Here is a 12293-nt window from a genome sequence, read left to right as displayed (position 1 = left end):
CGGCGGGTGTGACAACCCGTCGAGAAGCAAGGCTCAGTTCGCCTCAAGCCTGAAGGCGGAGCTCCCCGAGCTCCCTCGTGCGAGGGGACCCGAGCTCTCCCTTCCTAAGAAGGGAGCACCCCGGCTTTTGGCTAAGTGTCCCGAGGGAGAAACACCTCGGGGCAGCACCGTCGAGACTCTTGTTCGAACTTGCTTAAAGCTCGTGCGGGCACCTCGGTGCAAGGCAAATCTGCCCCAAATGGTTCAGTATACGGTAGCTCGGCAGACTGTAGGGAGATCTACCAGACATCTGTACCTACCGGATTCGGTGGCAGTGCTCGGATCCCTTACCAGGCGGCGTTCTGCTTGCCGTCTCTGAAAAGCATGGCACACCTGTCGAGTCCATACCTTGCAGTAGCAGCCTGTACCTGCCACCCCTGCCCTAGCAATAATGGCTAGGGCAGTGGCGGTTACGAATGATGTGACTGAGCTCTAGTAAGGATCCCAATCCTCACAAAGCAAAGGTATTGAAGATAGCACTCTTAACTCTCTGTGTCTTCTTTGAGTTTCCTCAAGAGTTCTAACTTAGCCATTGGAGTGTTCCCGCCGGGAGAGCTCCCCGGGAACCCTTCACCTTCCTCTTCCTCTCAGGTGTCGTCCGTCTCAGCTAGGAGCCAAGTCTCAGCCAGCTAGGAGTGACCAGATTGTGCTGCATCATTTGGCGTCGCCTGTGGGGAATGCTTCAAAAGGCCTTCCTCTAACTTCTGTGAAACTTCCCTCAAAGAACTCATCATCACCATGGCTTCCTCCAGCAACTCCGGACGCCGGAACACCCCAGAGGAACAACTCCAGCTACCCACCGTCTGCATCGGGCAGTTCATCGTCCCCCTCTCCGTGGAGGGGGTACCTAGTCTGAATGTGCCCCTGACGGTGGCACCCGTGACCGTTCCATTACCCTCTGCCATTGGAACAACCTTCGCTGAACCCACCATCCTCCCTCCAGTGGCCAGCCAAGGTCAGCTCGAAGACCTGATGCAGTGCATGCGAGCCATGCAGGCCCAAGTGCAACAGTTCCAGCAACTTCAGTTCCGCCAGCAGCAAGTGCTGCACCAAGTGTCCCAGTACCAGTATCAGCAACAATTTCCTTCACTTCCTCCCCGACATCCAGCTGCGCAGCCAACCAAGCCTCACCGCCGAAGTGAACTTCCTTCCCGCTGAGGAGAGACCTCGGTGTCATCCCATGGAAGGAAGGAAAGACCCCCTACCCCCGCCTTGCGGCCTGCAATTAGGTCGGGGGCCTCCCAGCCGGTTAGGCCGGTATCACCTCAGCGCTCGCAATTCGGACCTCCGCTGGCCGAAAACCGGTTCGAAGTGCTGGCCGACGATCTGGAACAAGGTCCCTCTGTTCGCAACTACCGACAACCGTCCGAGCATTTCCCTGGGCCCATTGATCTCAGTAATACCGAGGCCAGCAGCACCAACGCCGAGCCGACTAAGAAGCAGCGAAGGCGTAGTCGAGCCGACTAAGAAGCAGCGAAGAAGTAGCCGAGCTCGCCGAGCTGTCACCCGCGACCTACCCGAGCTCAGAGGCAAGGTAGAGGTGAGTTCGAGCGAGGTAAAAGCTACACCGCTTCTTTTAGTTCCCTCTAGTGTCACCAGAGCTCCTTGTTGTCCCCATGCCAAGGGACTTCAAGCTTCCCCCGTTGGACAAGTATGATGGATCCTTTGATCCCAATGACCACGTGGACGCCTTTCAGTCCCAGATGCATCTGGCCAGAGCGAGCGAGTCTTGCATGTGCATGGCCTTCTCAGCCACTTTCAAAGGAGTAGCCCGCACTTGGTACCGAAACCTCGCACCAGGTTCAATAAGGAGTTGAGCGTAGTTCGTGCAGGTCTTGACCTCCCACTTCGTCACCAGTAAAAGGTGTCCGAGGACCCAAGAAAGCCTCCTTAGCATAGTCCAGAGGGAAGGAGAGTCCATCTGAAACTACGTCAAGCGGTTTAATGACGCTTGCCTACAGATACCCAACCTAGATCTTGCAGTTCGGCTCACTGCGGCCAAGCGGGGCATCACCCACAAGGAGTTCAGATGGCACGTGGTTGTCAACCAACCCAAGACTGTGACCAAGTTCCTCGAACTGGTAGATCGGTTCATAGAGACAGAGGAGGAGATTAACCAAAAGGGCGAGCAGGCCCTTGAAAAAAGAAAAAGGGAACCGGGGCCCCCGACTCCAAGTGACAGCAAGAAGAAGAAGGACCAAGCTTGGGGGGCAAAGCCAACTCAGCCTTTCCGAGCTCCGGCAGCCAAAAGGGATTATACACCCCTCAACACAAAGCGGGCCGAGATCCTCATGGCGATCAAGGACACCCCATATGTGAAGTGGCCACCTCGGCTTAAGGCCAATCCTAATGTTAGGAACAAAAACTTGTATTGTAGTTTTCATAGAGATCATGGTCATAGTACCGAAAACTGTAAGAATCTTCGCAATGAGATAGAAGAACTTATCCGTCGTGGATATCTGAGAAATTTTGTATAGCATAATAATAGTAATAAAGCTGGTCGGCACAGGGAGTAGGGTAAGGAAGCTCCCGAGTCTAGCAGACAAGCGGAGCAACCGCAGAGGCAGCCTCCCGACGAGAGACCAGTCCGGGGGACCATCCATGTAATTGTCGGAGGGTTAATTGTCACAGGCTGCACCTCGGCAGCAACTCGGTCATCAGCCTGCGAGGCCGCCAGGGAAGAGCTTAACCCCCCAAAGCGGCCAAGGATGGAGGAACCGATCTTCTTCACCGAAGACGATGCGCGAAGAGTCCATTACCCCCATGACGACGCGCTCGTCATAAAGATTAAGATCAACGACTTCGAGGTCAGGCGCGTCCTAGTCGATTCGGGCAGCTCGGCGGATATTCTCTTCAAGGCAGCCTTCGATTAGCTACAGCTCCAGGAAAGCGAACTGAAGCCCGCAAACACTCCACTTGTGGGATTCAACGGTGAGGAGGTCAGGCCTTTGGGGAGAGTCACTGTACCAGTAGAGGTCGGCACCTGGCCCAGCATGGTAAGGCTCAACCACTAGTTCCTAGTGGTCGCGATCTCCTCCCCGTACAACGCAATAGTAGGTCGGCCCATTACCCACGCCCTACGAGTAGTACTCTCCACCTACCATATGGCGATGAAGTTCCCTACAGACTTCGGAGTCGGAGTGACGCGAGGCGATCAGCTCGAGTCCCGCAAGTGCTACGTAGACCCCCTCAAAGGAAAGGCCAGGGTAGTAGACGACCTCGAGCTAGAGCGACCCACGAATCAGTTCGCGGAGCGAGCTGCGCCTACCAAAGAGACCATCCCCATCCCGGCTTCGACAGAGGACCCAGCTCGGGTACTTTAGATCGACTCTTCTATTGAGGAACCCCTGCGATCTCAACTGGTGAGTTTTCTACTTAAAAATTTAGATGTTTTTGCATGGTCAGCGGCAGAAATGCCCGGCATAGACCCCAACATTTTAACTCATAGGCTAAACAATGATCCTGTAGTTAGGCTCGCTGGACAGAAGAAACGCAACCTAGCCCCAGAGAGATGGAGGGCAGTCAACGAGGAGGTCGGGAAGCTCCTTGTAGCCGATTTTATTAGGGAGGTTCATTACCCAAGCTGGGTGGCCAACCCCGTTCAGGTGAAAAAGGCCAACGGTAAATGGCGCATGTGCGTCGACTACACCGACCTGAACCGAGCTTGCCCAAAGGACTGCTTCCCACTTCCCAAGATCGACCGTCTAGTGGACGCGACCTTGGGGCACGAGTTGTTGAGCTTCCTGGACGCCTATTCGGGCTACAACCAGATCAGGATGGACCTATCTGATGAAGAGAAAACTACTTTCATAATCAAGTTCGGCCTATACTGTTACAAGGTCATGCCCTTCGAGTTGAAAAACGCTGGGGCCACTTTTCAAAGACTTGTAAATAAACTGTTTGAGCCACTAATTGACAAAAAAATAGAGTGTTATGTAGACGATATGGTCGTCAAAACCCAATTTTCACATAAATTAATATAGGATTTACATTTAGTTTTCGAAATTTTGCGTAGATTTAGTATGAAGCTAAACCCCAACAAGTGTGTCTTTGGTGTCACCTCAGGTAAATTCCTAGGGTACATCGTTAACCGGCGAGGCATTGAGGCCAACCCGGACAAAATCAAGGCCATCCTAGAAATGAGACCACCCTGGAAATTAAAGGAGGTTCAAAAGCTGAACGGTCGGTTAGCCGCCTTGAGTCGCTTTTTGTCCAAGTCAACAGATCGCTGACTGCCTTTCTTTAAGGCCATAAAAAGCAAAGGCTTTGAATGGACCAAAGAGTGCCAGCTCGCGTTCGACAAGCTCAAAAGGCACCTCGCCAGCATCCCAGTCTTAACCCGACCCAAAGTGGGTGATGTTTTAGAGCTATACCTCTCGGCAAGTGACGAGGTGGTCAGCTCGGTACTAATAAGAGAAGTAGATCGGGTCCAACGACCCGTTTATTATGTTAGTAAAGTGTTGCAGGGAGCAAAGACAAAGGTACCCAGAGATAGAAAAGTTAGCTTATGCACTGGTTATAGCAGCCCGAAAGCTCCGTCCATACTTCCAAGCTCACACCATCGTTGTCCTAACCAACAAACCTCTGAGGCAAGTTTTGCTCAAACCCGAGGTCTCGGGAAGGTTGACAAAGTGGGCCATCGAGCTTAGCGAGTACGAACTCCAATATAAACCCCGAACTACTATCAAGGCCCAAGCCTTGGCTGATTTCGTCGCAGAATGCACCTTTAGCTCCGAAGTTCCCAGGCCGGTGGAACACGGGGACCCCAGTACGGGAGAGCTCGGGGTTCCCAGGCTGGTTGAACTCGAGCGCCATGAAGTAACAACCAGCGCGACATCTCTCCTAGTTAGGCCAAGCCCGAACTGGGATGAAGAACCCTGGATCCTTCATGTAGATGGCTCGTCAAATCAGCAAGGTAGCGGAGTTGGGATCGTTTTGTACGGGCCAAGCGGTGTGAAACTGGAGTACGCACTACGCTTTGAGTTCGCGACATCCAACAACGAAGCAGAGTACAAGGTGCTGCTAGCCGGGCTGGATCTGGCAAAGGAAGTGAAAGCCAAGCACATCGTCGTCTGCAGTGACTCCTAGCCCATGGTTAATCAGGTTCTGGGTGAATACGAAGCTCGTGAGCCAACTATGGTAGCATACTTAGCCAAAGTAAGAGGGGCTCTGCTCAACTTCCGGTCACACTTCATCCAGCAAATCCCGAGATTAGAGAACGCTGAGGCCGATGCCCTATCACGGTTAGCCAGCACGGGAGATAACACCATGAGGACTGTGTATATAGAGAACTTGCCTCGGCCTAGCATTCTCAGGGGGGCAGAGGAGGTCGCTCCCGTCGTTCAAGCAGAGCCGAGCTGGATTGATCCGCTCACGAACTTCCTGGTACATGGGACCCTCCCAGCAGATCGTAACGCCACCAGGAGGGTAGAGTGTTAGGCAGCCAAATACGTCGCAGAGTACAAGGTGCTGCTAGCCGGGCTGGATCTGGCAAAGGAAGTGAAAGCCAAGCACATCGTCGTCTGCAGTGACTCCTAGCCCATGGTTAATCAGGTTCTGGGTGAATACGAAGCTCGTGAGCCAACTATGGTAGCATACTTAGCCAAAGTAAGAGGGGCTCTGCTCAACTTCCGGTCACACTTCATCCAGCAAATCCCGAGATTAGAGAACGCTGAGGCCGATGCCCTATCACGGTTAGCCAGCACGGGAGATAACACCATGAGGACTGTGTATATAGAGAACTTGCCTCGGCCTAGCATTCTCAGGGGGGCAGAGGAGGTCGCTCCCGTCGTTCAAGCAGAGCCGAGCTGGATTGATCCGCTCACGAACTTCCTGGTACATGGGACCCTCCCAGCAGATCGTAACGCCACCAGGAGGGTAGAGTGTTAGGCAGCCAAATACGTCATTATAGATGGACGGCTGTACCGAAGATCCTACATGCTCCCCTACCTGCGCTGCCTGCGACCCTTTGAAGCCGAGCTCGTCCTCTGCGATACTCATAAGGGCCTATGCGGTGGACACCTGGGGGGTAGAGCCCTCGCTCAAAAAGCACTACGACAAGGGTATTACTGGCCGATGATGAAGGCAGATGCGACCGAGCTTGTCAAAAAATGCGACAAGTGTCAGAAGCACGCCAACATCTATCACCGGCCTGCTGTCGACCTAAAATACCTCACTAGCCCGTGGCCATTCGCAAAATGGGGGAATGACCTACTCGGGCCATTCCCACCAGCAACAGGACAAAGGAGGTTCCTAGTGGTGGCAGTTGACTATTTCACAAAGTGGGTTGAAGCTGAACCTCTCGCAACAATCACGACCCGGAACGTGCAGAACTTCTTTTGGAAGAACTTAGTGTGTCATTTCGGATTACCTCGAGTACTGATCTCCGACAATGATAAGCAGTTCGAAGACATCAAATTCCAAAATCGGTGCCAAAACATGGGAATTCAGCAGAACTTCACCTCAGTGGCGCACCCTCAGGCAAACGGTCAGACGGAAGTCACAAACAGAGCTATTCTCCACGGACTAAAGGCACAATTTGACCGAGATAAGGGACTATGGGTAGACGAACTGCCCAGCGTATTATGGGCCTATCACACCACAGAAAAGACCGCCACAAGAGAAACCCCCTTTAACCTCACCTACGGCACCGAAGCAGTCATTCCAGCCGAGATCGAAGTCCCCTCGCTGAGATTAGAAGCGCATGATGACATGGAAAACAAAGACGAGCTATGTACCAACCTCGACTTGCTTGACGAAGTGCGGGACCTCGCATACATCGGGACCGCGGCCTACCAGCAAAGGGTAGCTCGGTACTATAACGCCAGAGTAAAAAAGCGGACTCTCCGCGTTGGCGACCTAGTTCTCCGTAAGGTTATGGTGTCTGATCCCGGTGTTGGCAAGCTCGGTCCGAACTAGGAAGGACCCTACCGAGTAAAGCGAGTGCTCGAGAAGGAACGTACGAACTCGAAACCCTGAAAGGGAGACAAGTACCTCAGGCGTGGAATATTGTCAACCTAAGGCAGTATTACCTATAAATAATTGAGTAGACTACAAGTCACTCTTAGGGCTCAAGGGCCAAAATGCCGAGCTAACAAAGACCTCGGCGTAATAAAACCCAGTCACTTCTATGCCATGGGCGAACCCCAAAAGTGGACCACGAGTCTCTTAGGGCTCAAGGGCCAAAATGCCGGGCTAACAGACTTCGGCATAGTAACCTAGCCACCTCTATGGCACTGATGAATTCTAAGGGGTTAAAACACCGAGCTGACCAAAGAGCTCGGCACCACAGTACACAATGTGTCGACGGTACAAGCAGACCAACAGATTCCGCGATGCTTAACCCGCCTCAGTGCACGCCAGAAGACAGTTCGGACACATGCCTTACTATGCCTTACTGTCAGTCACCTCGGTGTACGCCAAAAGACAGTTCGGGCACATGCCTTACTGTCAGTCACCTCGATGTACGCCAGAAGACAATTTAGGCACATGCCTTACTACGCCTTACTGTCAATCACTTCGGAGTACGCCACAAAACAGTTCGGGCCTATGCCTTACTATGCCCTACTATGTCAATCACTTCGCACATTCAACCATGATAGCTCGGATAAGACAACACTTGAAAAAAATAAATTTCATCAACAAGTAAGTTTTGTACAACGAGCTTCACAAAAAAAAAACTACTACAAAGACTGAGTTCGCAGGCTCGGAATATAAAGACAATCACTTCGGGGGATCATCTCCGCACGAGACCTCTTCAGGAGCTTCAGGCTAGTCGGGGGCGTCTGCTTCCTCGTCACCGTACTCCTCCTATGAATCTGGATCCTCTGTGGCTTGCCGAGCTATCTCATCCGTGATTTGCGAGGTGGTGATGGCGCTTGTTTCAAGCTCGGGGTACATGTGCCTTATTAGCCACCTGCTGAGCTTGAACCCCTTGCGGTAGGCCTCCCCCAGAACGGCATTGAATTTATCGGATTAGATGTACTTCGCGACTGCCTTGACCTTCGTCTCCTCTATCGCCTAAGTGAAGATCTCGGTCTTCTCTTCAATGTCCGCCTTGAGGAACTCCACCTCGTGCAGGAGGGCCTTCTTATTCTCCTTAAGGCCTTTCGCCTCTGCCTTGACGGCGTCTAGCTCACCCCTCAGCGCACCTTTCTCGTGCGTCCGCTCCGCTTTGAGGGCCTCCATCTCACCCCTCAACACATTATTCTCACGCGCTAGCTCATCCTTCTCCGCCGCTAGCTCGTTCTTCTCCGCCGTCTGCGCCGTAATGATGCCCCTCTGGGCCATGGCGCCGCTCTCCAACCGGTGGATCTGCTTGCGAGCTACTCTCAGATCGGTGTGAGCGGCGCGGGAAGACTCCTCAGCGGTCATAGCTCGTTTCAGGTTCATCTCGGACTGAAGAGCGAGGGCGTGCATGACGAAGTTCGCCTGACAAAGGAAGTTAGTTAGTACCGAAGAAACGTGTATATGAAAGAAAAGGGAAGAGAAGAGAACTTACCACCATAGTGTGGGTGGCAGCCCGGGCTTCGAGCTGAGCAGGGTTGAGCTTTTTGGCCCAGACTGAAATTTCCTCAGAGTAAATGGCCCCCTTACTCTTCCGAAGACCACACTGGGGTACCAAGATACTTCGACCCTCATCTGGACTCCCCGAGCTAGAGATCGCCGTCTCGGTTGTACGGATGGGCTATGCAGAGACCTCAGCCGCCACGTCAGTTGCCCCGGTGGCAGCCTCAGCCTCAGCTGCTGCCCTCGTAGCGGGCTCAGCCGAGGTCTCGAGCTCCCTTGGTGGTATGGACTCCTCCAAGTCAATGATCGGAGGAGCCCCAAGGAGCTCGGGCTCGGAAGTTGGAGTTGGTGGAAGTTTGGGCTCGGGAGTGGGAGCTGGCGGTGACTCGATACAAGCTCTCTTAGCAGCCCGCTTCTTCCTCCCCTTCATATGCTTGAAGAGCCGATCTCCCTTGAGCTTGTCTGCCTCCATGGGACCTGCAACAAAGCTCGGCATTAGTACTCGAGTAGAAGAAAGGAGCGGGCCAAACAACTAAGGTACTAGCTACCTACCCGGGCTCAAGCCGGCCTGGAAGAGCATACCCTTAGTGATATAATCTCTGAAATCACAACCGACCTCAGCCCATGACTGAAATGCCTCCCTGGTCTTCTTGTCGTGTATGGCACCAAGGTCTTGGATAACCGCCCTCCAGTGAGTAGGGAAGGGCCACCCCGCAGGGTTCCAGACTACGAAGTAGTCCTGCTTCCAGGCCGGGATCTTGCTAGGAAGCTTGTGCATTAACTTAAAGCCCAGGCGAGGGGACAAGTAGTAAGCCCTCCGGTGCTCGGGGAGAACATACTCGTAACAGAGAGAGATGGTCCCGACCACGTTACGGATTGAGTTCGGGTGAAGCTGGTCTATTGTAACATTGAAGTGTTTCAGGACCTCCACTATGAGTGGATGGAAGGGAAGGCGCAGCCCGGCTATGAGCTGCTCTCGGAAGATCACGACCTCATCAGGGCCGTGCTCCCATGGGAAGTTCCCCGCAGGTAAACTGTAGGTGTACTCCCTAGGCAAGTTATACTGCCGAATGAGTTGACAGAGCCTCTCCAGGGTCATAGTAGAAGGCCCGAACCTGTCCGACTCCCGACCTCGGTGAGAGGTGGACGCCAAGTTACCCGAGGCCACCCGCGCCTCGGGGGACTAGACTCCGGTAGGGTTACCCTAAGCCGAGGTACCCACCACGGGCACCTCGGGCTCATCTAACTGGCTATCAAAGGAGGACATAATGAAACCGAAGAAGAGCTAGGGTGACTCACCGAAAAGAGATGGACCGGACTGAGAAGAACTGACCCGAGCTGGAGGCTTTGGACGCGAGCTCAAAACTACAGCTGGAGGTTTGTGGCGAAGGAAAATGGCCAGGACCCCCACTATTTATAGCCACTATACGCGAACATCGACGGTTGAGATTGAAGCAATCTGACGGCCCTCATGAAAACTGGCTGCGCGACCTTCGAGGCGAAATCAGCTTAGCGCATTTTTTGACGTCCGTGGAGTCTATAAGTCGCGTGATGTCCGCGCGTAGACCATACACAACCCGAGCTGCGCCTGGAAAAACCGAGCCGAGGATCGATCCAACCTATGAGTTGGCGGACAAGAAGGCTTAGACCCCGAGCTAAATCCACCCGGCAGACCGCAGACTCCCCGCGCTGGATAAGGACCCTTAGCACGGGGAGTGGGGGGCAATTGATGTAGGGAGATTTGGCCCGACCTCGTAGCACGGGGACACGTGGACATGACCTGGCATAAGCGACAACTCAGCGTGACAGCCTGGCCACAACCCAACGTAACAAGCTCGCCGAAGCCTGACCAAACGACTCGGCGGGTGTGACAACCCACCGAGAAGCAAGGCTCAGTTCACCTCAAGCCTGAAGGCAGAGCTCCCCGAGCTCCCTCGTGCGAGGGGACCCAAGCTCCCCTTGAGACCCGAGCTCTCCCTTCCTAGGAAGGGAGCACCCCGGCTTTTGGCTAAGTGTCCCGAGGGAGAAACACCTCGGGACAGCACCGTCGAGACTCCTGTTCGAACTTGTTTAAGGCTCACCTCTAGTACGGGCACGTCGGTGTACCTCGACACCTCAGTGCAAGGCAAATCTGCCCTAGATGGTTCAGTGTACAATAGCTCGGCAGACTGTAGGGAGATCTGCCTGACATCCGTACCTATCGGATTCGGTGGCAGTGCTCGGATCCCTTGCCAGGCGGTGTTCTGCTTGCCGTCTCTGAAAAGCATGGCACGCCTGTCGAGTCCGTACCTTGCAGTAGCAGCCTGTAGCAGCAGCCTACACCTGCCACCCCTGCCCTAGCAGTAATGGCTAGGGTAGTGGCGGTTACGCCTGATGTGACCGAGCTCCGGTATAAAAGGATCTCAACCCTCACAAAGCAAAGGTATTGAAGATAGCACTCACTCTTAACTCTCTGTGTCTTCTTTGAGTTTCCTCAAGAGTTCTAACTTAGTTATCGGAGTGTTCCCGCCGGGAGAGCTCCTCAGGAACCCTTCACCTTCCTCTTCCTCTCAAGTGTCGTCCGTCTCAGCTAAGAGCCAAGTCTCAGCCAGCTAGGAGTGCCCAGATTGTGCTGCATCAATGTGTTTTGACATCAAATCAGCTCCCACAAGATTCCCCCCCTTCCCTTCAACTTCCCACAACATATCCCCGTTGTGTATTGGAAACATTTCCGATGATAATACTAGAAATAGAGAAGTACTGACATACCCAATGCAGATATCTGATTCCCACTACACACCAATAAACATTTGAACTCATGTGTGTTTTGGTGTCATTGTTGATATGACATCTGATTTCAAATGAGACATGAGTTATGATTTTGTTTAGTATTGATTATAAGTAGTGTTTTTTGTATTTATAGAAATTACCTCCCCTATCCATAACTATGCCATGGCACGCCAGCGAAGAATGATTGGAATCAACTTGAATAGAGAAAGCATCATTTTACTTTTTTGTAAATAATGATATATAGCCTATTTGCATCAAATAACCAAACAACAAGATAATTACGTTTTTGGGGTCATTGATGTCATTCTGATTGGCACCATTTTCTGAGAAATCAGCATTGATCCCAGACACCACTACACCACCAATGTTTCTCTATGGGGAGACTAGAGGTTTTCAAATTGAAGCAGTCATTTGGTTATGTTATTGAAATACATTGAACCGAAACCAAACCAAATTAATGGTTTGGTTTATAGCATAACGGTTGGGTTGCTCCATTCTGACCTATATGTGACTAGGGTTCAAATTTTGGGGGTAAGGCTCAAAACAAATTGATTCTCTATTTTTTTTAAGAAAATACCAAATTGATCGATTCAATTAATTATATCTTTTGTTTTCTTGGTTTCTGGTGAACACCTGTAGGAAAGACATATCAACAAATAAACATATAAACTAAAGAGTGCTGCCAAGGGGTTTCATATATAAATATATATAACAGATGAAGTGGCCGAATTGAATTACATATCACTAGTCAGGACGCATGCAAATGCACGTTCTCTATTTTTGGATGCAGGATCCAACCCAGCTACACCTGCGTCCAATTTAATTATTAAACCTTTAGACTCAAATTCAATTCAAAATCCAATATGTTGAACATAGATCAAATTTGGATTTAATTATCCACATCCAAGTTTTAATTGGATCGGATGGGGTTAAATCCACATCTGATCCAATTATTAATTGTATGCAAGTTCAAATAA

Source organism: Nelumbo nucifera, chromosome 4, assembly GCF_055504915.1.
Source record: "Nelumbo nucifera cultivar China Antique chromosome 4, China Antique-T2T, whole genome shotgun sequence".
NCBI classification, from domain to species: Eukaryota; Viridiplantae; Streptophyta; class Magnoliopsida; order Proteales; family Nelumbonaceae; genus Nelumbo; species Nelumbo nucifera.
This window is presented reverse-complemented; position numbering follows the sequence as displayed.